This window comes from Mauremys reevesii, linkage group 7, assembly GCF_016161935.1.
Source record: "Mauremys reevesii isolate NIE-2019 linkage group 7, ASM1616193v1, whole genome shotgun sequence".
In the NCBI taxonomy this organism is placed as follows: domain Eukaryota; kingdom Metazoa; phylum Chordata; order Testudines; family Geoemydidae; genus Mauremys; species Mauremys reevesii.
The window spans coordinates 56,101,463-56,116,145 of NC_052629.1; the positions used below are offsets into that span (position 1 = coordinate 56,101,463).

The following is a 14,683-nucleotide window of genomic DNA, read 5'->3' on the forward strand; positions in this document are numbered from 1 at the left end:
AAGGTACAGGACTGGAGACTGCCTCCCATGAGGTACTACCTTCTAATAAGCAGCATTACAAACATAAGAATGGTCTGACCCAGTATGGCCAATGGTCCGTCTGGCCTAGTATCCTGTCTTCTGACAGTGGCTGGTGCCAGATGCTCAGGGGGAATGAACAGAACAGGGCAGTTATTGAATGAGCCATTCCATGTCATCCAGTCTCAGCTTCTGGCAGTCCAAGGTTTAGGGACACCCAGAGCATGGGGCTGTTTCCCTGACTGTCTTGGTTAATAGCCATTGATGGACCTATCCTCCACAAACTTATCGAATTCTTTTTTAACCCAGTTATACTTTTGGAATTCACAACATCCTTTGGCAACAAGTTCCACAAGTTGACTGTGTTGTGTGAAGTACTTCCGTACGTTTGTTTTAAACCTTCTGCCTAATAATTTCCATCAGATGACCCCTGGTTCTTGTGTTATGTGAAGGGAATACAGAAGTGTCGTTTTTCACTTTCTCCACACCATTCATGATTTGAGAGACCCCTATCATAGCCCACCTCAGCCATCCCTTTTCTAAGCTGACAAGCCCCATTCTTTTTAATGTCTCCTCATAAAACAAGCCTTTTCAGGGCTTGGTTTTAGCCCGCTGCATTTTTGCCTCCTACACATAAAAAATTAACTCTTTAAAAACTGTTAATCAAAAAAAGCACATGCTGCCACCTTAAGGGATCATTCTATATATTCCTGTGTAAAGGATATTATCCCATGCTCCATTTTTTTAAACCGCTTATCTGCGCTCTGATGAAGATTTCAGAGAATTTCATGCACTACTTCCCCCAGCTCATTTCCCTGTTTAGTAATTTTATAGAATAGTACTAGACTAAGTGCTCCTGGATTCCCTTTTTTAATGATTTGTCTATGCCAAGATCCATTACCTAACCTCCTTCCCATTCAATTAGATAAGCCATTTCTTTGCTTCCTGCTCCCGAATTAGGTGGTAGGGATGGTCTCCAACTCCTTCCTTTTCAGAAAGCAGCAAGTTTGAGACACACCTAACCCAGATTTTGCACTGACTTAAACATTGTACAATCTCCATTAATTCCGCTCTTTCATGTGAAGCAAAAAATTGATCCTTCTTCTGACCTCGCGACCTGTCTCGCCATCCTCAACACTTTGTAGTCACAGGCAGCCTTTGTCTTCACACCCAATATCAGTATCCAAACAAAGATGACATTTTCCACCCCCAATGTCTGAGCTTACCAGCTCTTTATCAGCTCAAGCAGTAATTCGCTCCCCTAGAGCATACCTGCTGACCTTTTAGGTTAATAATATGGCTGCTATAGCAAAAGCTTTTCCATTGTTTGAAAGTAAATGAGGTCTCATTCTCACTTCTTTAAGTCTATAATAGAAACCATTTACCCAAAAGCTTGGAGGCATCTCAGAAACCTATGGATAAACAGGAGTACTTGTGGCACCTTAGAGACTAACAAATTTATTTGAGCATAAGCTTTCGTGGGCTACAGCCCACTTCATCGGATGCATGCAGTGGAAAACACAGTAGGAAGGTGTGTGTGTACACACACACACACACACACACACACCAGGAAGCAATGGGTGTTACCATACACACTCTAAAAAGAGTGATCAGTTAAGGTGAGCTATTACCAATAGGAGAGAAAAAAAACTTTGTAGCAGTAATCAAAATGATCCATTTGCAGAAGTTGACAAGAAGTTGTGAGGAACTGATCACTCTTGTTAGAGTGTGTATGGTAACACCCATTGTTTCATGGTGTGTGTGTGTGTGCGCGCGCGAGAGAGAGCTTTCGTGGGCTACAGCCCACTTCATCGGATACATATATCTTCCTACTGCATCTGATGAAGTGGGCTGTAGCCCACGAAAGCTTATGCTCAAATAAATGTGTTAGTCTCTAAGGTGCCACAAGTACTCCTGTTCTTCTTGTGGATACAGACTAACACAGCTGCTACTCTGAAACCTGTCATTATGGATAAACAGTTTCAGATGAAGGAGAGGAGACACCCACCCAGAGGCCACTAAAGACAATCAACGTTTCAGCGTGCCATCTAGGCCTAGAGCGGCAGATTTAGCCAATCTGCCCCTCCTTCATGACAGAGGGGTGAATGGGCCAAATCTGCCATCTTAGGCTGCTGCCTAGTTTACCGATACCCAACCAGCTTTGGGAATGCTGCCTTCTGGGTGCAGAGTACTTAAAGATGGAAAAAAACTCTACCTTGCCCTTGGCAGGGAGGGTACAGTTCCCCAGAAACTGGCTGAATCCAATATTAGACTGACACCGTACTTGCTTTCTCTCAGCCAAAAGGAAGTGCAGGAGGAATGCTAACTGGATCGTCCAGAGCCTGCGATCATAACCAACTTTCAGGAGTTTCAGTTGGCAAGAGCTGCATTGTGCTAGCAGAACACTGGCTTTTAAACTGAAGTCAGCTCTTTGCCATGATTTCTACTTTGTGCATTCTTGCTTCTTCTTAGCATATATGCAACACGCCTCACATGGCACGTGACCAGGAGTCAACAAAGTATGTGGTCCACTGGTTGGATCATTAGCTTCCCCAGCCCGGGCACTGATGGGGAGTGCTGTCTGATCGCTGCCCCCTGCCTTCTTGCTGACAGGCCATAACCAGACACTAGATACCAAACACTGGCTTTTCTAAGGTGCTTAGCAACAAGGTACCCAACCATCACTTGCTAGGTATCCCCCCCACTGCTTTTTATGGGATGGCTTAACTGTGTTCCAGATTGTAATGGAGTTCCCTTAATTTCCTTATTACTTACTGCAATGCCTCCCAGGTCTGAAATTGTTTGTTGGCATGTGCTATAGTCTCCCTCCCTTCATTCACTCTACAGAAGCACTTTTGTTACTACTTATGAGTGCTAGGCAGCTGGCCATATTTATTTTTACATTAATATGAAGAAGTGACATTACATCTATAATTGTCAATATAATTTTTGGGCTGACCACAGCATGTCTTCTGTAGTAAGCCTGAATTCTCCCCTTGAGATCATATTAAATGGTGTCCTTGCCTGACACTTCCACTCTCTCAGAACCAGTACTTCTATTACCACTATGGAGGGCTTCATTTCTCTTGAGTCTGTGATCTGCTGTTGCCCTCTAAGTTTGATAATACATGCCTGCTGAGAAGTAGAGCCCAATATCTTAAAACAAAAAAACAAACAACCCTCTCTGACAAAAAAAAGAAAAAAGTAACCTTTTTCTAGCAAAAGCAGCTATATCTGGAGCTACCCCCTTCAGTGAACGGGACACTACAGCTAATTCCACATGCTGTAGTAAAAGGGGAGAAGACAGAGCTTTATCATCATTACACGTTAGGCAGATGTCAGGATTTTGAAGTGTCACAGCTTCTATTGCCACAGGCATGGCACTGATCAGAGTTGGAGAAATTCCTGGTTGGCTCTGTGGCTAAAAATGCTGAGGGTGATGTATAAGCCATTTTATACCTAGTCACTCAAAAGAGTGTCAGATGATTCTGCAAGAGCTCAGTACCACATAATAGGACAAACACACAGAAAGTGATGCAAAACAATTATGCACGAAACAGCCATGGGTGGACAAAGTGATGCTATTGCTCTTCTAACCTTGAAATGAGAGCTTTAACTAGCATACAGTGAACATGCAACTTGGTCATGTTGAAGCAAGTACACACCTTGAGTGTTAAAAAAAAAAAGACTCCCCCTTTTTAATAAGCTTTGAAAAACACATGGATGTATCAAAAGTAGTAGTGACCTAGACCACACCTGTGTCTCTAAGCAGTGACTTTTTCAGGTAGGGAATAAAAGTGTTTCATTGTGGATCTTCTATTAAACATTATACAAAATTCAAAGCTAAAGCTAGTTAGGAAATTTTCCAGCACAAATTTTTATCAGAATCTGCTGATCTATGGAAACATTTTGGTTTCAACAAACTTCTAAGAGAACCCTACCTAGTTTCCTGCCAGGTCACCTGGTGGGCTGCTGGGGAGCCTGAGTTTCCAGCATCAAGCTTCCAGGACAGCCTTGCCAGTTAGCCTGACTGGGGGAGTCCAGGACTTCCAGGGCCCCTGCTGTGGAACTGGAAGTCCTGGTTTGAACTGGGGTTCTCAGGGTTTCTAGGTTCCCCCAACTCTAGGAGTCAGCCCAGGGGCACAGTTGGGGGAGGGGAGCAAAAAGGAAGGGAACAAATGGAAATATTTCAATTCCCCCCCCCGCCCCCCCAAAATTTCGTCTTAAGGAAAATTTTGACAATTTCTAGGTTTTGTTCAAGTTAGGAACAATTTTCTTTTCAAAGCATTGGCATGTCCAGTGGAAAGGGATTTCTGAATTTCAATCAGCGCTTTTTAAGAAATCCATCTATTTCCTACTCATGTGCCACAATGATGCCAGAAGGCAAGAGAAGACGCTGGTGTAGGTTGCAAGTAGACAAGATAGCAAGTTGCCACAGCATGGGTTAATCTTGGCAGCAGGTAAAGGGTTAATTGGAATTTGAGGAAGATTTCTAGAAAATTAATTAAATGGGACTAGCTGATACGCACAAAAAAAAGAAGAGAAAGCCATGCCGCTATATGCATACTGGGTTATTTAATATGATTGTGTTCGTTGTGTTTGAACGGATTACAGCCTCTGTTTTGTTCCCATCCTAATTTTAAAAAAAAATAGATTGCTTAATTGAGAAGCATTGACTTTGGTTTCCAAAGCATTTGGTTTAGGCAGCATATTTTACCCTGCCTAGATAGGAGTTACTGGGCATGGGGTCTGGACACCCAACAATTAAAACAGCCGAGTGTTGCTTCTGATTATTTATTACTGCACTGCAAGAGGCCACAGAGAATTTTTCAGAGACTATGACAGGAAAACTGCTTCCACTTATTAAGATTCAGCAGAAAAGACATTTGCTGACCCATTGGTCCTAGAAGGAAAGGGGAAGACAGTGTCTTCTGACTTCTTTCTACAGTTCCATGCATCTTTGATGCACCCAATCTGGGGATAGTAGAAAAACATGTTCATCTCTTTGGTATAACAATGTTTTAACTCTAGATGAAGGATCACAAGCCTTTGGACATAGCGCAGCAAAATTAAAATTGATTTGCTATGTACATTCCACTCTTGCCCATTCCCTTGCTATGTTACTGTCACTCAGAGAGGTTGTTGACTTGGCTGTTACAAGTCTTAAAGAAATAATAGAAATGAGACAAAGTGTAAGTCTCCTCTGAAAAAAGTGACTAAAAATGGCACTGTGGGGTTCCATATTAACCACCTCCAGCACCTTCCAAGTCCCATATGCTCAGTTTACAATTAAAAGGATATATTTTTCTGTCACCACAAGCTCTCAGGTTGTGCTCTGAAAGTCAGCTCCATGCTTTCCTTTGTGTGCATCACCAGCCAGCTATTCTGTAGACCAGATCACACCGTCAATACCTTTGCAGCCTCACTGTTGAATCTCAGTCAATTATGCATTGAGAATCAACAGCAGAAATAGAATCAGGCTCAATCCTTCTTATCCATTTGGCTCTGTAGAACTAAGAGATGTAGAAGCTTATTTCATCAATGACAACTGCAGTGCAAGCTGCCCAGTAGAAAAGAGCTGTTTCCCTGTTTAGATTCATTTGAAAAAATGTTTTGGATGAATGCATGTTAGCTTATGAATTGCTGTCAAATGGTGCACTATGGGCCAATCTGTAACACCCTTACTTGCTACGTAGCCTTTAGGTAAAGGTATCAAAATCTGGCCCTGGGAGTATTGCTGCCAGTAGTCACAATTTGTGGAGGCCTATCTCAAGTTACTGTGCGTTCTCAATTGACTAAGAGCCTAACATCCAAATTCAGCAATATGATTTGACGACCATGCAAGCACTTCTGAAATGAATACACTTTCTAGCATGACCACACAGTGAACCAGCATGTTTTTCCAGGCATGAGCTTCCACCCTCCCCTCCTAAATGCTCCAGATATACATGAGAACAAAATCTTACACAAGTGAGTGCTGAAGGAGCTGTGTGTGAGCATACCCAAATTTAGAATTCACTGTGATTTTTATTCCCCACTATTCTCCCAGATCTATTTCCCAGCCTGTGTGCCTCTAACTTTAGCTAGAAGGCCCACCTCAGAGCTGGATGGCTTTTCAGTATCCATGCTCATTTGGTCTTTGGTGAGAGGTCAGAGACTGCCAACAAGAACTGCAAATAAATCTAACTGTGCTGCTGTGGATACCAGTCCAGAAGCAATGGACAGAGAGCAAACCCATCATTACATGGGTCATCAGACATCACCAGTTTTGGTTACTATCCACGTGGGCTGGGAGTTGATCCAACCATGGTGGTAGTAGTAGTAGCAGTAGTACTGAGGTGACTTACCATCAGAGGTGGTACTCTTCTTGGTCTAGGTGCCTAATCCTCCACCTCAAACGGGGAGCAGGGGGCATGTAGTATCTTGCAGGATCAGGCCCCAGATGCTCTGCATTTTAAATAATCTGCTGAAATAGGTCACAGAACTCCACATCTACCAGTGAATTTATAGAAGTAGAATGATGAAGCAGATTCACATGGCTCCCAAATTGCCAACATTTAAATGAGTTAGAGAGCTCCTTGTTTTTAAATTCCAAGTGAGATTTTAAATGCCTCATTGATAAACTGCTGAAAAAGCTCTGAAATGATATTCTGTAGTGACAAATGGCCTTAAAAAAGTTAACCCAGAGTGAGTGAGTCATGCTGCAAATTAGTGAGCCTTGGAATGTTACAAAAGTTTCTGTTTTAGACATCTGCCTCAAACAATATGTTTTAAAACAAGAACATCATCTTGGATCATCCAGATGGCCTCTAAACTTTACAATCAGTAAAACCACAGGCACCATGAAAGAGGTTGGATGGAAACATATACAACAAATCCGCCACACCTCTGCTAACAGGAAGTTCAAATGAGCCACCAGCAGCTGCGCCCTTCCTGCCTTTGGGTTTATAGATCCACGACAACTTTGAAATGTTGGGTTTTCTTTTTATATTCTGTTCAGAAAGAAATGCCCTTTTATTTTGTAGGATTGTCTGAATTATTCATGGTTATATAGAAAAACTGCACTCCCAAGGTAATGAAAGACCTGCCCACCTAATGAGGCAAAGAACTAGTATATTGTGAAGGCTCTTATTCAGCTGTGAGAGAGTTCTTGGCTTTACCACACTTAGAAAGTAGTAGTGCCTCTAAAATGTTTATTAAGACAATGTATTGAAAAGCACAGGAGCCTCCCACCCAGAGGAACATGGGGGAGAACAGGACTCTTACTCATTTCTATACTCCCTCTGCTTACAAGAAAGGATGGACAAAGCAGAGAAATGACTTACTGTGTGGGCTGCATCATGTGCACACGTTCACAACTGATTGTACCATTATGTTCAGGCATACACATGGAGAAATTAGAATTCTATGTTTTTAACTATTGCAGAAGGTTGCAACATAAAACATGATTGCTTAAAAAACACAACCCTTAACACACAAGAACTAAAAATGAGAGAGACAGTGGGCGCAAGCGAGTGGTTCCCTAAAACAGAGAGGCACAACTCAACCCATCTCGAGGCTGGCTCTCTGCAGAACTGACTGATTACATGCTTTCCTTCAGAGCCCCTTGGCCTGTAAACGGGACCAGAAAAACCCTTAGGATTTATAGTGATAGCTGGTAATTTTTATGCCACTTCCAATATACCATAGAGATACTAAGAGACCCGTATTTCTCATCAGAAAATGAGATCATTAACTTCTTGCTTACAACCCTTGATCTGAACAAAGGTTTTATAAGCATGGAGAATTTTTCTAGAGCCTAGTTAAACTTTGGGCCTGCCCTGGTTAAAATTATACTGGTCTTAAAAAACTCATGCCTGTATCACATTGCTCAACTACATTCTGTATGCATCAAAGCCACTGATCACAGTTACTGGTGGCCTGTCATTCGGAGTACACAGGGAAAGGTCACAGCCTTGTTAAAGCGTCTAAATCTCTGATCAGCTAGACACATGAGAAAAAAAATGAAAGCATAGCAAACACTGGGCTAAACCTCATAGTTTAAACTGCTACCTTTCAAACAGCAGACATCAGGCAAATCAACAGCAGGAAATGTTCACAATGTGGTGTCTTCAATGAGGAGGAAAGAAAAGAAAAATATATTTTGTATTTATTTCAGGAAAATTGAAAGTCTGTCTCAGCAAATCTATAGGTCACAGCCTGACAGCTTCTGGTGTGAGATGGAAGGAAAAAAAAGGGACAACAACTTAACGGGAAAATGTAGTGCCATAACAGACTGAGAGACCATCTCAGGTACTCAAGAGATTTAATGCAGAAGGCTATGACAGTTTCCTGAAAGGAAGCAAGTTTTTATATTATTTTTCCCCAAGGAAATGGACATCTCTGAAAATGGCTATTTGCAAAAAGGAAAAAATACCAAAATTCCCTAAAGAGAGAGTTATGTTTATTTAAGCTGTATGGTTTTATTCAGCCTTAATGAATATCTGTTTGTCCAGGCACAAGAGCTACTTGCCTGCTCTCTCCCATGAGTGAGGACAATGAAAAACCTAGAGATTTTACTGGGCCCTAAGCAAGCAGAATCTTGCCAGGTTGACTATATCTCTATAGTTGATTTGAAATATTACAAAGAAATATTTTAACTATACGTACTTAGATTAAACACTATCCTATTTTTAGCTAATCCAATTCCATTGGATCTCACAAGCTAGGGAAGATTAGGCTGAGTCAGGAAAGTGTTTGGATAGGGATCACCGAGTAGCACTTCAAGCCTTATCTGCACCATAAGCCTGCATATGGAGGTACGTCAGGGGATTGAAAAGGTAGCTGCAGCACCAAAACTGTATCACATACCCTGCTGTCTACATGAAAGGGCACTGGAGATTCAGTAGGTGGAACTCTTCCTTCCAAATCTGTATTGAACCAAATATCCTATCTTGGCACTGGGGAACTCTGCTAGCAGACTTTGGGTACAACATAAAACATACTAAGCTCCAAAATGTATTTAAGCACAGAGTCCTGACCAAACCTCACTCAGTACATTTCATTTTTCCTTCCTACTTCTCCATTTCCTGGTCTGAGCTAACAACTCACAGCAATACTGCTCAACAGCTCATGCAAGTCTAGTCCACAGATGGCTGGCTTTTTTTTAGGAGTGCATGAAATGAATCCTATACTTAGTTTAGGGAATATTTACACTACAGTGATACTGTTATGACATTCTCTGAGAGGTGGGAACTGGGTTGATGGAAGAACCCTGGCTATACCTACGCCAGGGGTTAGGTCGACTTAACTATGGCCTTCAGGGCATGACATTTTTCACAGCCTGAGCAATGTAGTTATGTTGATCTAATTTTTAAGTGTCGCCCAGGCTTTACTGGGGCTCTTCATGCTCACAAGGCATTTTGAGATCCTTGGATGAAAGGGTCCCCAAGCAATGCAGGAGTCCATTATAATATTGCTAGTTTGTCTGTGCCGCCGGTTTTATTTTATGTACATGCAGTCAAGAGTGTACAGAAAAATCTGTTTCCTGGTGGCAGCTGAAGGCACTGGGGGGTTGTGATAGCTCTAAAGTCTAGGTTTGAAAAGTGCACGAACAGGCATAATGTTCTGTGCGCGCTTAGGGTGACCAGGTGTCTGGTTTTGGATTGGAACACCTGGTCAGAAAGGGACCCTGGTGGCTCCGGTCAGCACTGCCGACAGGGCCATTGACTGTCAGGTTGGCGGCACTGCCACGCTGCGGGGCTGGCAGGCTCCCTGCTAGCCACTGCACTGCGCAGCTCCCAGGTTGGGAAGCAGCTAGCACGTCCGGCTCCTAGTCTTACCAGCGGCCAGGGGGGTCCATGGGGGTGCTGCCTCGCCCCCAGCGCAGCTTCAATTGGCTGGGTCAAGAGAGGGGAGGAACTAGCGCAAGTGCGACAAGTGAATGCTCAGCTGGCATCTGTTGAGGGTCACGTGGCACACACCTCCCCCATTGCTGCCTGGCCCTCTTCTTCTCCTCCTCCTCCTCCTCATGTGGCTGGGCTTGAGCTGCAACGCATGCCATGCAGTGAACCGCCGTCTGTCTGCTGGCCTCCCCACCCCCAATCACCAGCACCCAGGAGTTTGAGGTATGTGTACCCAGCGTTTGGCGACAAGGATATGGGGCTGCATCCCCATCCCCCTGCACTGTATCCCTCCTCGCCCCAACCCCCCCCAGCACCACTATCCCTCTCACTGCATCCCTCCACCATCCCATCCTGTCCCCCATACCTACCCATCCCAGCCCTGTACCCCTTACAGTGCTCTCCCACCCATCCCCTCCACCTCCCAGAGCCGCCACCCTCATGTCCCTCACCGCCCACAGCCCTGCAGCCTATTCACCTTCATACACTGCTGCACTCCCATTATGTCCCTATACACCCCGGTGCCCCCCACATCTTCATGCACCTGTAGCCTTCTGCCTCCTCCTGCATCCCCATCCACCCCACATACTCCCCCTCACACACACACACACACACACACACACCCCTCCTTCACTGCCCCCTCTCACCCTCACCCTGCTCTTGTCCTTGGCCTCTTTCCCTCCCCATCCGCTCTCCTACACACACACACACACACACCCCATCTTTTCCCCTCCAGCCCACCCTGCTCCCTTCCCAGCTGGGTGATTTAGGCAGCCCCTGGAAAAGTGTATGAAAAAGTGTCTCTGTGTAGGCAAGTGTGCGCATGCATGCATTGTATGTGTGTAAGAGACTGTGTGTCTGAGTAGGGAGGTGTGTGTATTGCCGCATGTATGTATACCCATGTGAATAAAATTTGCAACCTAACTTTTTGACTTAGTCTTTTTGCTGGCTTCCGCACAAAAAAAAAAACTGATGACATAAAATAGATGTGTATTCATTTCATAACAAGTTTTTAAAAGAGAAGGCATCTCTAAAAGAAATTTATTATTTCTTAAAAAGTGAAGGTCGTTGGCTCTTCTGCAATTACTAGTCAATGTATCATACATTTCTCCCTACCTTTGTCTAGCTACATTATAAACTCTTTGTTGCAAACTTTTTTTGTGTGTACGTCCAGCACCTACCACCCTGGAGCCCTGATCTTAGTTGGGGTCTCTAGGCACTAAACAACAATTGTAATATTAAATAATGTGGACATATATATATTAGTGCATACTAAATGTGTACACATGAATACACGTGTGTGTATCTGCATGTAGGTGTGGGAGTCAGTTTCTACAGATTTGGACAGGTGTGCACTTCTCTGGTTGTAGTCTATGTATTTGGGCTTCAGGAGTGAGACTTTAATGGACCAATTGGATCTGTGATAATGTGTGGTCCTAATTCCACACATACAGTGACAACAACTTTAAGGAACAAAAAACACGGGAGCTGGTTACAAAAAGTGGGAAGACGGGGAGGGAAAGAATCATGGAAAGCTTTTTTTTTTTTTTAAATGAAATTTCACAATGACCCTTTTTGGACTATTTTGCTCCCAGCTCTAGCGTCCTGTAACAAACAAAACCTGAACTTAGCATAATACATCTCTCAATACAATAAATATGAATGTTTGGGCCTTGCAGTGAAAATGAGCACTTGAGATGGGGTGGGGAAGGCAAGCAACGGGGGTGGTAAGGATGCAGTGAGCAGGGGATGGGGTGAGGGGAGGGTGCTCGGTTTTCTGGAATTAGAAAGTTAGCAACCCTACATGTGCTGGAGGAGTGAGATTATTTTAAGCAGTTTCTACACCTGCATAAAAAAAGTGTGGCTTGTGCTATATCCCAGTGCTGCTTATCAGCACGAACTAGTGGACACGAGAGGCTGGGTGGGGGCAAGTTCAGGACCCTGGAGGATGTTCAGCTCTCATGGCAATGCTGGTAAACCCCTTTTCCCCATTGCATTTGTGCTCAGAGAGATTATGGTTGCCCTCTGCATCTGTACTTCCCGGGCCTTTCCCCCATAGCAATATTGTGCAGGAACAGGTATAATTTGGCCTATTTTTCTCCTGTACATTTTATAATTTATAGTGGAGTCTTCAATGTTACCCTTTGTTGGTACACTACATGTCTAGAGGGAGGGGAGTACATGTAGGAAGCAATCTCTGAACTGTAACTAAAGGAAGTTATTACCCCATCCTGATAAGTTGGTTAAGGACCTTTCAGATATGTCTTGCAATCTTTTCCTTTGAGATACTGCACACACCCACAGCATTTTTCCTTGAAGTCTTATGCAAGACAGACAAGCCCCTTCCAAGATCACTAACACAGCACTGTAAATGGTTGAGATGGGCTTGTGAATGTGTTTGGCCTGCACTTTTCTGCAACTCCTGCTTCCTTCTGTGGAGGAAGGCTAAGTCCTGAAGTCACTGTCAAAGCACAACCTGACCTTCCCAACCACTATAGTCCTGACCTCATGCAACAGACTGCCAGGTCAGCAGAGAGGGGTACTTCCATGGGGTTGGTGTGTGTACACACCCCCTAATGAAATAGCCTCTTCTACAACAGATGGGTCACCATATTGTATCTTATTAAGGAAGTTTGAGCCCAAGGTACAATCATTTACCAGCACACACTAACAGTTTTTAATGCAACCCCCAAAACATTAAATTGGAAAGGTGCAAAGACTTAACTATCATCTCTTCAAAATTACAACCCTATGATTAAATTCAGCACTTGAAACATTAAACCATGATACGGAGGGGGAGGGAAAAGCTGTAGCTCAAAACCATAATGCTCAAGTTCTCTGCCCCTTTATCCCTCTTTAGCAAAGAGCCTTTGCAAAATCTTTGCTCTTTCTTCTCTCAGAATCAGCTCTCACTCCAGCGAGCAACAAGGCAAACTGAACACCAAGAGGTAAGGAAAAGGAACAGTTAAAGATTACTATCAGTTTTTGGAAAGGTTGGGAACAGAGGGGTAAAGAAAAAGATCATTCTATCCTTTGTGAAGATAAAGAAAAAAAAGTGATAAAGGATGGGAGAACTTAGAATGAGAAGGAAAACTGAGTCACTATAAGAGACCAGTTACAGATCATTGATAGTCTTGCAGAAATGTCAGGGACTTCTGACCCTTTCCAAGTGTTGTACATGCCTATTGTCAAGTTACACAAACAAATGATTTGACAGTTAAATGACAAGCCTACTACAGAAGGTTAAGACTATCATAATGCTATCAGGGAAAACAGAAATATCCCCTGCTGGAGACTCTCTCTCTTTTTCCACATTACTTGCTCTATTGTGAGCAATCATCTACAGTACCTCAGTTTAGAGGTCCCAGTTTTCATTAAAAATGAAATGTCTTTGGCTAAGGATATGGCCTACTAAACAAGGATGGTCACCAGTGAGAGCAGCTTCCAACATAGCTAGATCCTCAGCTGGTGTAAGTCAGTATGGCTCCACTGACTTTAATGGAAATATGTCAATTTATACCCCTGGTGTCATGGTATCAAGTTTTATGAAGGGGGAAGTAATTTTCATGTCTTCCCCTGAAAATTCCAGCATTTAAGTTTGCTCCAGTAAAGTTTTGATTCACTACACTGAAGAGTCAACATATTAGACCAACTGCATGTATCACTATAAATGATATTAGCAAAGGGGCAGCTCCATTTTGCACCTGTTTTCATTAGTGGTCATTTTGGCCCAAGCTGTCTACAAGAAGGATACGTGGCTGCATCATTTCTCAAGTGATACTTGCATCGTTTATGCCAGTCTTCCAATTGCATTGTCTTGAAGGACAGCGACACACATTGGACACCACACAGTTTGGCATCATGGCCCTTCTGAGGTCTTTATTAAACTTCTGGTTCAGAGAGCATCTCCTCACCTTGCAGGCACAGATGTTGAAAGGCCAGGATATTTAATGAATATAAGCCTAATTTAATATGTACATAGTATAAAGCAACAAGAATGAGTTGATACCGTTTTCTGTACCCCTTTTCCTTATCCTGTTTAAGTCAGGGTTAGGCCAATAATTCAGAAGAAGTCATAAGAACCAGCTCAGACCAAGATATTCAGAGGTTATTCACCTCGTCTTGGTACCACTAGATGTGACAGAACACCACACCCAGGAGATGTGTGGGTTACACATATGTCTCTAAAGCCCTTGATCAGAGATTTTTCCATTACTGTCCATTTGCTCTGCACACGCACTCTGTACAATCTCATGCCACACAAAGAGGGGATATAGATCTGTGCGGGCAGTTGCCTTCTTTATCTGAACGTCTAACACAGAACACAGTCTGAAGCAGAGAAGGAGGGCAGTAGCAGAGCACCCATATGAACACGCACTTTGAAGAGCTAGAGTTCCTGCACAAGGTGACTAATCTCTTCTTCTTCAAGTTGTGCCCCTATGGGTGCTCCACTTTATGTGGCTTCTGAGCCGCATCTCCACAGCATTCAGGAGGTGCACGTGCATCTGAAATGGAGCACCTAAAGGGACACTACTCAAAGTGAAATTAATGTTTTTGATGTTCAGAAGATCTTTGATAACTTCCCATTTTACTATTCTTAAAAAAAAACACACACACACACACCCACACACACTCTCAAACTCGCTGCTTCCAGGTTCCAGCCTGAATCAGGACAGAAGAGCCACAGTGTCCAGGAAAGGCTATTCAAGTAATATTTCCAGAAACAAAAGATTCAGACTGGAGAGGCATCTGAATCAGTCCATATACCTGGATGTCTCTGCCAG

General features: G+C 43.3%; 1 protein-coding gene across 4 annotated transcripts in view; it reads right to left on the bottom strand.

The window, feature by feature from the left end:
• Positions 1 to 14,683, bottom strand: part of TSPAN14 (tetraspanin 14) — an 81,321-nt gene that overhangs the window by 26,312 nt on the left and 40,326 nt on the right. The gene's annotated exons all lie outside the window — the stretch shown is intronic.